Source organism: Pyrus communis, chromosome 15 (genome assembly GCF_041283825.1).
Source record: "Pyrus communis isolate YQ-2024b chromosome 15, ASM4128382v1, whole genome shotgun sequence".
Classification (NCBI taxonomy): Eukaryota; Viridiplantae; Streptophyta; class Magnoliopsida; order Rosales; family Rosaceae; genus Pyrus; species Pyrus communis.
In genome coordinates, this window is record NC_142579.1 from 22,375,478 (window position 1) to 22,390,394 (window position 14,917).

Below are 14,917 nucleotides of genomic sequence, written 5' to 3' on the forward strand. Positions count from 1 at the left end.
CACAATTCTTATCCCAGTTGAATTTGACCCCCTTAAAGGTCAATTTAGTAAGAAGCAGGGCAATCACTGAGAAGTCCTACATAAAACGTCGGTAATAGCCAGTCAGCCCCAAAAAGCTCTTCACTTTAGTAACATTCCTCGGTTGTTCCCACGTAAACACTACCGAAATCTTCTGAGGGTACATACTAATTCCCTCAACGGAAACCACATGCCCAAGGAAACTGATTTGGTTTAGCCAAAACTGACACTTACTGAACTTCACATACAACTGATGTTTCCTCAACCTCTCCAACACCAACTTAAAATGTTTCATTTGCTTAGCATTACTCTTGGAGTAGATCAGGATTTCATCAATGAACAGAATCACAAACTGATCAAGATACGGTCTGAAAACTCTATTCATCAAATCCATGAAAGTTGCGGATGCATTGGTTAACCCAAAAGGCATGACACAAAACTCATAGTGTCCATACCTAGTACAGAAAGCAGTCTTCGATACATCTTCATTTCGGATCAGCAGCTAGTGGTAACCCGAATGAAGATTGATCTTAGAGAACACCTGGGGACCCTTCAGCTAGTCAAATAGATCATCAATCTAAGGCAAGAGATAACGGTTCTTCACTGTTACCCGATTCAATTGCCTATAATTAATGCAAAGTCTCATCGACCTATCATTCTTTTTTACAAATAATACAGGAGTGCCTTAGGGAGACATGCTGGGTTGGATATAACCTTTGTCCACAAGCTCCTGAAGTTAAATCTTCACTTCCCTCAACTAAGTCGATGTCATTCGATATGGTGCCAAGGAAATCGGGTCGGTACCTGGAAGTAAATCAATGGTGAATTCGATTTCCCTCGCAGGTGGTAACCCTGGCAAATCCTCTAGAAATACATTGGTGAATTCATTCACCACTGGCATATCTCCAGCACATAAAGAAAGTTCACCCTATGTGACCATGTGAGCTAAGAATCCTACACAGCCCTTCTGTAATTACTTAGTTTTCTGGATGGCAGAAATAATACTATTTTGAAGGATCCATTGCTCACCCTGAAACGTGATCGCTGGTCGTCTAGGCCGATCAAATGTCACAAGTTTCTTTCTACATCCGACATAAGCATTGTACCTAGATAACCAATTCATTCCCAAAATGACATCGAACTCCACAAGGTTGAAGAGAATCAAATTGGCCTCCATAAGTTCCTCTTCAACAATAACTAGGCAATCCTTAAACTCCCATTATGCACAGAATAGATCTCCCGATGGCAATTGTATGAACATATCAAAATCAAGCGATGTAGGTTGCGGGTTAACAACTCGTGCAAATTGTGGATATATGAAAGAATAAGTAGCACCTGAATCGATCAGAACATGAGCCCAATTACCACAAACAAGTAACGTACCAATAATAACTATAGGGTTCTGCTCCGCTTCTTGCTGAGTCATGGCGTTGATATGCCCATGAGCCTGAAGTTTCGAACCACTATTACGGCCCCCACAAGTCCTAGAGCCCTGGCTGTTATGGCCTACTCGGTTCATCTGAGCATAACTGCCTGAAGCTGCACGAGAAGATTGCGGTTATCTTCGAGCAGAAACCTGAGTACTCAAATTGCTACTCCCACCATAACTCTGAGTAGTCGAATAATTTCCCCCACCGTAATTCGAAGTCCTCGAGTAATTACCCTTACCGTAACCTGAACCAAAAGCATAACTCTTTGATGGTGGCGCCGAAGGACAATCACGGACATATTGCCCAGTGCCACCACACATGTGACACTTGGTTGTAACCATAGTGTAATTCCCCTGATGGCGCAAACCACAATGCGCACAAGCCGCAATTGCTGGACTGAAGTGGGTGAAAGATTGCCTAACCGACTCACTGCTTGAGCCCTCACTGGATGATCCTGAACCCTGACCATATCATTTGAACGATTGAGAGTGTCTAGGGCCAAAGGAATTAGAAGAAGTAGAAGCCTCCCTCATGCTTCAGGATCAGAATCCACGATCTCACTGATTCTGATTTCGAGGTTGATTCTGGTTCTGAGGCTGATTCTGGTTAAGTCTATTTTGCAGCTGAATCATCATCTCCCAATGGTTCCCATAAGTTCCCTCATGGTGTCTCGACAAACACTGAAAAGTAATATTAAACTTTGTAATACTCAAATTGCCCTGGTGAAACTCTAAGAACCCCTGTTTCATCCTCAGCTGATAACCGGGCTCAAAAAGTGTGCTTTGAAAAGTTTCCTGAATGTAGCCCAAGTCATCAAAGAATTACATGGGCGATAGCTCATCACTAACTTCCACTAATATCTTGCGTTCCCTTGAAAGAAGTAACCAGCAGTATTCGCCAATTCAGACCCTGGGCATCTCATACTCTCTAAAGTGTCCTTCATCTTTTCTAGCCAATCCTCAGCCACTTCACAGGCTCCAACTACATTAAGCTTCGTATAAGTACAACTCGGCCTGTTACTACCAGGAAAAACATTTTGTAGTACGAAGGTCAACTACTGAATTCCTCCCATTAGACCAAAACGAGGTCGCCGAGGCATATTCCCACCAGTAGAATCCATAATTCTGATAAGAGGCAAAACAAAATTTAGAAGAACAAAAGATTATGGCCACAAGAAAGCTTATGATTACCAAATGGAATAATGAAGTCCTAAGTAAGCTCTGATACTAATCTGACACGCCCCAATCCCGATGTTCGGGGGACAGCAAAATGGCCACGTGCTGGTTGACACCCAAGGGTGACTCAAGCCATTTTATGAATGCATATGCCGAGAACATGTGAAATATGCATATAAATCACTAACTACACAACAAAATTTTCATATACAAACCTTACCCAAAATAATATAATAATATTCAGCCGTCAATAAAAATGATAGTGATAATGCATGACATGCTCAGAGCATACATCTAATTCAGAAAACAAGCGGAAGGTGTAACATAAAGTGTTATTACTAGAGATGTCAAAGGCAGAGAGGATGACATGATATAACTGGTAGGGGAATGCCTCGTAACTCAAATCATATGCCTCGTTCCTATGTCCTAAAGGGGCACAAAACAAACATGAGTGAACCAAGTTGATATATAAGTAGTACTAACATAGTTATTCAACAACATATTAACGCCCAAAGTTTATGGAAACTCATATAGCATAATAAGTAATAGGTTTTTCAAAAACCCTAGCATGCTATAAAACCTTTCATAAAATATATATCATATAATGTGCTTAATATTGGTATTATATGTTAATATCTTACAGCTGAAGCCACCAACCTATGCACGACCGAAGCCAATATAAGTATCTCCCGGTCGAAGCCACCAACCTACGCCCGGTCAAAACCAATATAAGTATCTCCTGGTCGAAGCCATAAACCTACACCCAGCCGAAGCCAATATAAGTATCATTGCCCGTAGAGAGAACAGTGACCGCTAGATAAGCACAAAAATCATTGAATATAATATTTCCAAACATAATATATATATATATATATATATATATCTCAAACATAATATATATATATATATATATATATCATCAGAGCTAAGTAGCTCAAACATCATATCTCAAAACATCTTCGTAGTATATAGTCATCCATCATATATACTACAAAGAACATGAAAATCAATAAAGTATGGTATTCCAAAATATTCTCAGTAAAACATAATATATCATAAAGTGTAAATCCAATTTACTCATAAACGTTTCATAAAACGCAACCATTAAATCATGTTTTTCATGTATGCATTTCTAATAGTAAAATCACGCATTGTAAAAGGGGTCCACTTATATATACTCCGTCATCGAAGAGCCGTGTGAAATGGGAAGGACGGAATCACCGCTAATAAATGCACTTAAGCATATAAAGGGTCCAATTAATAAAACTTTACCATAACGATTGAATTTCGAAAAATAGACATCATAAACAGAATCAGGACGTCAAAAAACATAAGAGGGAACCTCGAGTACCCCCACACGCCGCTATAAGGTTGTTGCCCTGGTGGACCTACGCCTCCATGTTCTGACATGGGTCGCCGGAAAGTTGGCCGAAAAAGTCATCGACGGTGCCGAAGCATAGTACCTCCGGCGGAGGCGCGTGGGCTCCACGTGCCAGCACAGGCGACCCTTCACGAATGCCTACGAGCAAGTCCACACGTCACTCACGTGCGACCTGGGTTCTAGGCTCCGACTGGCTTTGGGCTTGGGCCTGGGGCCCTAGGGCACAGCCCAAGGGCCTCTATTAAAATGGGGTTTTACGTTTGAAAGCCCAACCTAAAGCTTTGGGCTAAAGGACCTGGGCTTCCAGGTTTGGGTCGAGTTGACTCGGTTTCATCAAAGAAGAAAGCCAGAGCCTCCCGAGCTCCGGTCAATGCCGATTCACAACCCTACCTTACAATCTACCTACCACAATGAAGATAGAGATGAGAGGAATAGATTCGTTCTTTCGTGGTCCCTCAACGTGGCCAGGAAGTGGTCGGAAAATAGGCTTGAAGCCATCGGACTCGCAGAGAGGGTTAGGTGTGCTAGGTTCCGATGGGTATGCTCTGCGCTTCATGAAGAAAGGGAGAGAAAGCACGGAGTAAGGGTGATGGTGGGCGATGTCGTCTCCGGCATGGTGTCAGTGGGTGTTTCCTTGGGGAAAGAGAGAGTTGAGAGAGATATCTACGAGAGGGAGAGAGAGAGTGTAAGCTGAAAAGAGTGTACCAGGGGGGGAAGGAAAAGAGAATGAGAGAAAGAAAAGAGGGAGAGGAGTTGCCACGTGGCAGCCAAGAAAGAACGAGAGTTATGAGGAAATCCAAAAAGGGAATCCAGATTGGGTAGGGGATAGGGGACAAAAATCCCATGTGGGTCCGATGGTTCACAAATTAGTAATCGTAAAAGACGAACACCAAATGTCCGAAAATGTTCGACGTTAAAAAGATACAATAAAAGTGGGACAAGGTTTCATAGATAAATTATAGATACCTAATGATTATTATTATTATTATTTTTTTTAACTTTTTGGACAAGAGCTTAACTTCATTAACTTAAAACAAATTACAAAGTCAACTAAAGGCCTAAGACAAACAGTAGGAGGCCCAATTCCATAACAACATAGGCCTGAAACTGAAAACACATGACAATAACAAATAAAATCTAAAAATCATCCCAGAAACCCAGCTTGCCGCCATCGAACTCTTGCCAGCAATCACTGGAATGACAATCATGTAGGAACCAGAATGAAGGAGGATCCGTGAAAAGTCAAGCACAACTGAAAAAAAAAAACCCAGAAAAAAAAAGAGAAAATCCATAGCAAAAATCAGATCTTAAAGTTGTGCAATCTACCAAGCCATCTAGATTTGTACCACCAACCACCACGCCTGTAGGAAACGAACCAAGTTGACATAACACGGGGGTGGAGAGGGTCAATAGGATGTGTAAAACACCCTTACTACGACGGAGACCGCATAACATTTCGCCCAAAATTTCTAGCATGCCAGTAAAGCAGGAGGCAGTGGAGGTAGAGATCTACATCCAAAATCGAGTCCACAACTCGAAGATTTAATTTTTGGTAAGGGTTAAGGAGAGGTGAAATGGGGGTTGGAGATGAATGTGTACGCAAGGGAAAAAGGGGGAGAAGGAAGTGAGCACTACTACAAAAGTACCTAGTAATGTCATTTTAAAAAATGACAAGAAAAGACTATTTTTGTCATATGTTAGCAAAAAATCCAACAGAAATTCATGTGGCGGCGGATAAAAGAACCGATATTGCGTCACGAAAAGGCTTTTGTTGTCGGACATGACTCTTAATTTGCCAAGAAAATAGTGTCGGACACATATGACATTAATACTCCCGTCGGTTATAGGTGACATTAGTTGTTGAGAAATCCCGTCGGATATAAAGACAATGATGTCACATATAACTGACATAATAAAAAAAATATAAAAATATAAAGTATATAAACCAAATTTATGTTTTTACTAAAAATAAAAAATAAACAAAAATGCTCCTTTATCCGACACCCATGCTCATTTAAAAATTAAAAATTAAAAATCATATATGACATAAATGCTTCCATTGGTAATGTTCTTCAGCAATACATCTCATTATACAAAGTGTTTATACAACAAAATAAAGAAAACATAATGATGACTCTTCATTTTTCCTATCTTCTTTTCTTCCCCTTCTTTTGTTAGTGCTACCTTTCTCCTTTCCCCCTTCCTCCCCTCCTCTTCTCTTTTCCTTTTCTTCTTTCAGTGCTCTTCACTGCAGAACAGCAATCCATCACATGAGAAAACATGAATTAACAAAATTTCAACAGCAATTGATGCCAAAAACATCACTAAATATTAACAAATTAGATAAAATAAATGTGGTTTAAGTAGAATAATGTATGAGAAATTTGATAATTAGCAAATTAGTCATAAAACTAGATTGAATTGAACAAAAACTACAAAACCATAATAAAATTAGGGAACTACAAATTTTTAGTTAACTTGAAAAAGTTGAAACAAAATTCCTCACTAAGTACCTCAGATAAGCAAAATCCCTTACACATAATAGAAAACAGGAGCAGGAAAGTGAGACATTTCTGGTGTTTGGCATAAATCATGTGTTGTCGTACTAGAGAAAGAAGACGGGGAGATGAGATCGGCGACTGTCATGGGGAGAGTGATGGAGGAACTGGATGAAGTGGATAAAAAGAGCATGGTAAGAAGATGAAATGAAAAGAAGAAATGGGAGAAAAGAAGAAAGAGATGCCGGAAAGAAGAAGGGGAAAATGAAAGGGAAATGAAGGAGAATAGAAGAAAAAAAGAAAGGGAAAAGGAGATAGGAGAAGGGGAGAAGAGAAGGAGAAGGAAAGAAAGAGGAGAGGAGAAGGAATGCAGCGGGAAGAAGAAGAAACTGGAGAAGGGAGAAGGCAACGGCGCAAGAAAGAGGGAGAGAGGTTTTATTATGTAGAATTGGTAGTACTGTCGGTTAGAATTGATAGAACCGACATCACACTATTCAATGTAAAGAATGGTGGGAAATATCCACCCCCCCCAAAAAAAAAATCGCTCTCAAAATTTGCCAAGATTTAAAAAATAAAATAATAATTGAGTCGATATAACTACCAGCATTAGTATAAAAAAATTGAAAATATTTGTGTCAGATATAACCGCTAGAGTTTATGACACACCCCGACCCAGAAAGTCTACATGGACCCTGAATCGAGCTGTGCTGGCCGACACCTGGAAGGTGACGAAGCCATAAAATGTGATAGTGTATAAAAAATGAATGAATTTGAATCTAAAAGTGTCTAAATACTAGAGTGCGCTACGAGTGGGAGTGAACCCATTTCACACGCGATGTCAGAGCATAAGATACAGTAGTGTGGGTAAGAATCATACCCTCAAAAATATCCATCAATACTAAGATTCGCCACAGATTCTTGTCGATACAAACTCAGCAGTTAAAACCTGGAGGGCACCAAACATAAGGTGTGAGTAAGCAATAAAACCAAGCTTCCCAAAGTTACTACCTCTCAAAAAGTAATGCCCCTAAATGTAAAACCCGTATCGTTTTCCATAAGACAGTACAACATATATACATATATCCAAACCATACTCAGAAATGACCAAAACCACGGTTTGCCATCGACTCCACCATACATTAATAAGTAGGCCAAATGAACTAAATCAATACAAAGTGATATATTAGTCAGAGTCATCTAAAATGACTTGTACATCTTATCCATATCTCATCAATCATGGCTAGCATATAAGTCGGAGTCACCTATAGTGACCTGTACGACTTATCCATATCTCATCAATCATGGCTAGTATATAAGTCGGAGTCACCTATAGTGACCTGTACGACTTATCCATATCTCATCAATCATGGCTAGCATATAAGTCGGAGTCACCTATAGTGACCTGTACGACTTATCCATATCTCATTAATCCTGGCTAGCCAATAGCTCAATAAGTATACCTGCACACGAGTCGGAACCACCTAAAGTGGTCTGTACGACAGGACTGGGTGTAAATAAATACGCTCAAGTGCTACGATCACGTGAAGACTGGGCGAATAATCGCGGGTCACCTACGAGTCGGAACCACCTAAAGTGGTTTGTACGACAAGACTGTGCACCTACCTTGAATCCAAGGTGAGCGTAAGGTGCGGGAGGTGAACATCACGTGAAGGACTGTGCCCTGGCCACGGGCGGGAGCACTAACACCGGGGTGCAGGTTTATGAGCTCTCAATGCATCTCAATATAACATGTGCAACTCATGGCAACCAGTACGACAGTATTGAAATTGCCTAACTCATAACTGTAGTCATGCTATAACGCAATCGATTCAACTATTACCATAAACTCACCTGAACTTACCTGTGTGTCCTGAGTTCACCTTTGCACTTGAAAGCATTCCCAATAATTATATGCAAGTAATATACATATGGATATATCATGATGCAATCTACTACTTAACCATGTCGTAGCATTTTCAATTATAAACAATATGGTGTGAAGTGTACAATCAGTAACGCCCTACTCCCAAACTACTTATTTTCAAGGATAATTATCCATGACAACCCAATTAACTATAATTTAACTAACTAATTCACAAAACTAAAACTTGCCTTTACAAATTTCCTTCGCATTACTCAATTTCCCAAGCAAGGCTTTTGTCTCAAATATTTTATGGTTGCATCTAATGTCTCGTTAGACTGCCTACGTACCCTAGACAGGGATCAAGCCATTCGTAGTTCATATAGTACTTCAAGCATTCACAATAAATATGTATGAAAGTAATATGCCTAATCAATTTAAAAGTGTCGATAGAACTCTCAATAATATGTACGATAAAAAGTAAAAGATGCACTCAACTGGAGTCCACGCTATGATTCTCTAGCGCACGCATCGAGGCGTCCTGAATGATTGGTCCCTGTGACCAATTATCAAATCACATCTCAGAACTCTTATCCGTAGAATATGTAATTCACATAAAACACAACCTCAACGACATTCTAAAATAGTTTGATACCCATTGACCACAAGTCAACCGTCGATCAAAGATCGACGGTAGGGTTTACAACCCTGTATAACTTGACCCGGAAGATCCGCATATCAGATTTCCAATCCACAACTCCCAACGATCCACAATATGTTTCTAGAATAACATATTAAAATTTCATTACGATCCAACGGTCAGATCTCCGCCAATTGCCTAAAACAAGTGGTCGTGAACATTTATTTTACTAACTTACAAATCCAATTCAGGAAGATCCGTAAGTCGGATTCCCGATCCATAAATTCCTATAATCTTTAAATATTACGTATTATAATGTATCCAATTTTGGTGACGATCCAACGGTCGGATCATCGATTCACATTTTATCAAGTAACGTATCGTAACGAAATTAGGTTCCAATTATCAACCTACGTCATTCAAATGACAAAACTGAATTCAAGACATTTGACATAGCCTAAAAATAGCATTGGCGGCCCACTGGCCACGCGCCGCCGCACGCGCTGCCGCGGGTGGCGGTCGGCCGCCCCGACTCGCCGGAAAATTCAACTATTTCCAAAAATTCTCAAACTTCACAGAAATGAAGATCTTAGTGAGTGGAGCAACTTTCATACCTGTCACGAAGTCCAAAAGTGGACGGAAGATGGTCAATTTTTCCCACGAAGCCGGCGGGTGCCTAAAACTTCCCGACATCGATTCGTCTTCTACGGTGGTCCAACGGGGTCAAGGTTTGTTGGGTTTTGCTCCTGGGATGATGGGCTACAAAGCCCAAGTGGTTGCATCGGCCATTGCTTTGCCGATTTGCCGGAAAATCGAGAAGGGTGGCCGGAGCATCATTGATTTTCGTCAAATTTCGTGGCCTCAAACCGCCTCATAACATGGTTAATCAAGGTGGTTCTTGGGTGGGTTTTGTAGAGGGGAAAGAGAGCTTCAAGATGGTGGTGGTGGCATCGAAAAACTCCACCGGAGTTGGCCGGAATCGGCCTTGGAAAGTGGGTGGTCGCGAGTGGGAAAAACCCACGGGAAAGCTGGGATATTTTTTTTTTTTTTTTTTTTCTTTTCTTCCCTTTTTCTGATTGGGCTTCACCTTAAATAACCAATTTCTAATTGGGGATTTAATTTAATCAACACTAAACCTTGAATAACCAATTTCGAACGTCCGTAATTATACCGTTATAATCCGGACTCGTAAACGGCTTTCGCCTATGCGTTCACATCCACGAGTATTACGAGAATATGTTAAAAGAATAAGTCATACGTCTCTCTAGACGATGGTCAACAGAAGTCAAAGTCCTTGCCTCTAGGACAATTTCGTAAATTCACGCTTTTTAAATAAAATAAAAACGTAAAATGTGGAACGGGTTGTCACAATCTACCCACCTTAAGAAAATTTCGTCCTCGAAATTTAAAATCGTCAGTCCAACGTTGAATACTCAAATTTAAAGAGATATGTATGTAAATACATACACGAGGAAGACATCAAGTTATAGCGACTACATAAAAAAAAGATGACATTTTGTCATGATCGGAGTGTAGTGACTCTTCTTTCATGCCTCCAAATTCCTACTATCCTCTCATAAACGTATTCAAAGCGTAATGCACTTTGAAATTAAGCATGTAATATTTTTGGGTCAAGCCCACCTAACAATTAACGAATTAAATAAGTAAATACGAATATTAATGTAGAATAATCTACTTGTTTACTTACTTAACAACCCAACGAATAAGTTATTAATATTACGGTCTGTACCCCACAAAACCGACAATTCACTGTTGTTTTGATAAGCAAGTAACAATTCCCGAGGGTGCAATATTACCATCTTGCCCCTCAATGGAAAATACACATACCAGCCTCGATCGTACTCATTCACTACCTTCTGAGGCAACATCGTCAATAACATAAATTTTCAACATCACAATCTCAATCAAATATTTGTTCGCAATAATCTGCTGTAAATCACAAGCTGCACATACAATATTTGTATTATATTTCGAAGGATACCATACTCCTAAACAGGAATGTAACCGTAGTTACCAATAATTCTAACAAAAGTATACGTCTATTAAATATGCATTGTGCGTAAAATCTTCATACATCAACTCCAATGATACCATAGTTAACCCGAAATTGTAACTGTGGTTACAAGTGACTAGAAGGGAAATAAAGATATACTGCAACCATGCTACTGGTGGGACAAACAAGATGCAACTCGTCCACAAAGGTCTGAGTAACTCATTTCAAACTAATCGTTAATCTAGGAGTAGAAATGCAATACTGAACAACTTCTAATACTCAAAATCTTCATAACGACTTCCAAAGGCTTGGAAGTGAAACATGTAACACGATGAAATATAAATACACCAAGATGATAATCTTGTCAGGTTTTTATTTGTTGAATTTGTATAGAAGTCTAGGAGTAGTTTTCTCAAAAAGTCATCGTCCTCTGGACGTAATTAGAAAATTGTAGTTGCCCAAGGAAGTTTGAACTCTATATCCTCAATATCCCCACGACATTAATCAAAAGTGGGGTGCATCTAGAGTGAGGATTCATTTAGAACACATCAAAGGGAGCCTCGATTTATCTCTTTCCTACTTCCACATTTGATCACGTCACAAAGAGAACTTCTAGATCACATCCCCCGAAGAGGTTGACTACGTCCCACTTCTATCTTAGTGGTCTTCACAAGTGTCTTGTTGTTGAAATTTCAACACCCATTTTAAGGAAATAACTATTGCCAATACTTCAATTTTTAGAGCAAGAAGAATATTGTTTTCTACTTAAGTAAACAACCACCAATTGGAACATCATATAAGCGTATCATTGGTTTAGCATCACGATTAATGAATTTCACATTCTTTACATATACAACATATCTCGAACTGCGCATATAAAAAGATACTTCCTAACTCCATTCATACAAAATGATTAAAATCATTTGAACCATTTCTTGGTAGATTAAAGGTAACTCTATATCGATACTCATACTTCCCAATTAAATAGAAAAGGATAGGCTGGAAGTGTGCGAGAGTAGATACACCATAGTGCACTCATAGATGCCAATTTAATTCTACTATTGCCTCCGACAAAACTTAGCTTGTTCCAAAAAGTAAATGTAATAAAAAGTTCGAAGATCAATGAAGATTTGGACACACTTTTCTACATAAGAGTCCCAATCAATATTCCAATGAAATTAGAAATTGCTAATTCTAGGTCATAAGTATGATGGTTCATCTTTAGCGGTTCTACCACCGAGAAACATAAGCGTTAATATACTAAGAAAGTCTGAATCCGAATTGACTTATCACATCAATCGACAATCACCATGCATCATCAAAATCTCCCCAGAGAAGTGTCATCTAGCCTTCGAAATAAGGTAATGATTGTTGACTTTAGGTCAATGAATAAGATGGTTCGTTTCAAACGGTTCTAATCGTGAAAAATAAAAGCAATACTCTGCCATGTTGTCATACCAACTTAACAATGTGGTGGTATCCGCGGTAAGATTTTTGGGATATGACGCCAAAAGTATACGTCCTCGAATTTACAGTACTACTAACCAACTCTACGACACGAACTAAAAGGTCTTCACAGTTTCCTTGACACTCATAACAATCTAACAGTGAGATATCATCCCGCAGTTCGATTCTAATGTCTGCCTATGGAAGTGATCGAGAGGTGGTTAGTCAAAGGGTTTTCGTTTACCTAGATAAGTGATAGGGTAAAAACAACAATCATGAGTTTACCGTCCTATTGCAAAGCTTATTCCTAAGCTTCCACAATCCTAATTTATTCGGCTCAAGCAAAGTAGTTCATTGATCCTAGGAGGATTTGATGATTGCTTTTCGGATTTCTAAAACTCTCAGGATATGACAACTTACATTCGCAAGCCTATTCTCACCCATTTAATAAGTACAACTACGAAAAATCTGGAATAGCGTTGATTGAAAAATCCCAATGCTAGAAAAAGACCTTGCCTAAGATCTACTTTCAAAAAGACTTCATCGACAGTCGATCTTCCTCCTAAAGATCCAACATGAACACAAGTATGCTTGAAGATATTAGTGCTAATAGGGACCGAACAATAATTATCCCTCCGATGATCTTCCGCGAAATGTTATTAAACAATCAAGACTAACTAAGATTTCCAATCTTTAAAGAATCAATACTAACGGCGGTAGGACAATGATAGAATTATTTGGTAATATCTCTGGCGATACCTGATTATCAAAACATTAATTTAGGTCATCAACTTGCCTCAAATCTACACTTCCCCCCCTCAAGGGAAATCTTCGTTTTAGTTCTATGGACATGGCCAAAATGATTTTATAAAATGTCGTCAAGGCCACAAAATTGTCCAAAACTGAAGAAAAGTTAACATATTTTTCCATATTCGACGAGGTGGCATCATTCGAACGTCAAACACAAAAACCAAGAGTGCTCACATCACGCGTGTGATGAACACAATACTGCCCAACATATGCTCTGATACCAAACTGACACACCCCGACCCAGAAAGTCCACTTGGACCCTGAATCGAGCTGTGCTGGCCGACACCTGGAAGGTGACGAAGCCATAAAATGTGATAGTGTATAAAAAGCGAATGAATTTGAATCTAAAAGTGTCTAAATACCAGAGTGCGCTACGAGTGGGAGCGAACCCATTTCACACGCGATGTCAGAGCATAAGTAAGGTACAGTAGTGTGGGTAAGAATCATACACTCAAAAATATTCATCAATACTAAGATTCGCCACAGATTCTTGTCGATACAAACTCAGCAATTAAAACCTGGAGGGCACCAAACAGAAGGTGTGAGTAAGCAATAAAACCAAGCTTCCCCAAGTTACTACCTCTCAAAAAGTAATGCCCCTAAATGTAAAACCCGTATCGTTTTCCATAAGATAGTACAACAAATATACATATATCCAAACCATACTCAGAAATGACCAAAACCACGGTTTGCCATCGACTCCACCATACATTAATAAGTAGGCCAAATGAACTAAATCAATACAAAGTGATATATCAGTCAGAGTCATCTAAAATGGCTTGTACATCTTATCCATATCTCATCAATCATGGCTAGCATATAAGTCGGAGTCACCTATAATGACCTGTACGACTTATCCATATCTCATCAATCATGGCTAGCATATAAGTCGGAGTCACCTATAGTGACATGTACGACTTATCCATATCTCATCAATCCTGGCTAGTCAATAGCTCAATAAGTATACCTGCACACGAGTCGGAACCACGTAAAGTGGTCTGTACGACAGGACTGGGTGTAAATAAATACGCTCAAGTGCTACGATCACGTGAAGACTGGGCGAATAATCGCGGGTCACCTACGAGTCGGAACCACCTAAAGTGGTCTGTACGACAATAAATATGTATGAAAGTAATATGCCTAATCAATTTAAAAGTGTCGATAGAACTCTCAATAATATGTACGATAAAAAGTAAAAGATGCACTCAACTGGAGTCCACGCTATGATTCTCTAGGGCACGCATCGAGGCGTCCTGAATGATTGGTCCCTGTGACCAATTATCAAATCACATCTCAGAACTCTTATCCGTAGAATATGTAATTCACATAAAACACAACCTCAACGACATTCTAAAATAGTTTGATACTCATTGACCACAAGTCAACCGTCAATCAAAGATCGACGGTAGGGTTTACAACCCTGTATAACTTGACCCGGAAGATCTGCATATCAGATTTCCAATCCGCAACTCCCAACGATCCACAATATGTTTCTAGAATAACATATTAAAATTTCATTACGATCCAACGGTCAGATCTCCGCCAATTGCCTAAAACAAGTGGCCGTGAACATTTATTTTACTAACTTACAAATCCAATTCAGGAAGATCCGTAAGTCGGATTCCCGATCCGTAAATTCCTATA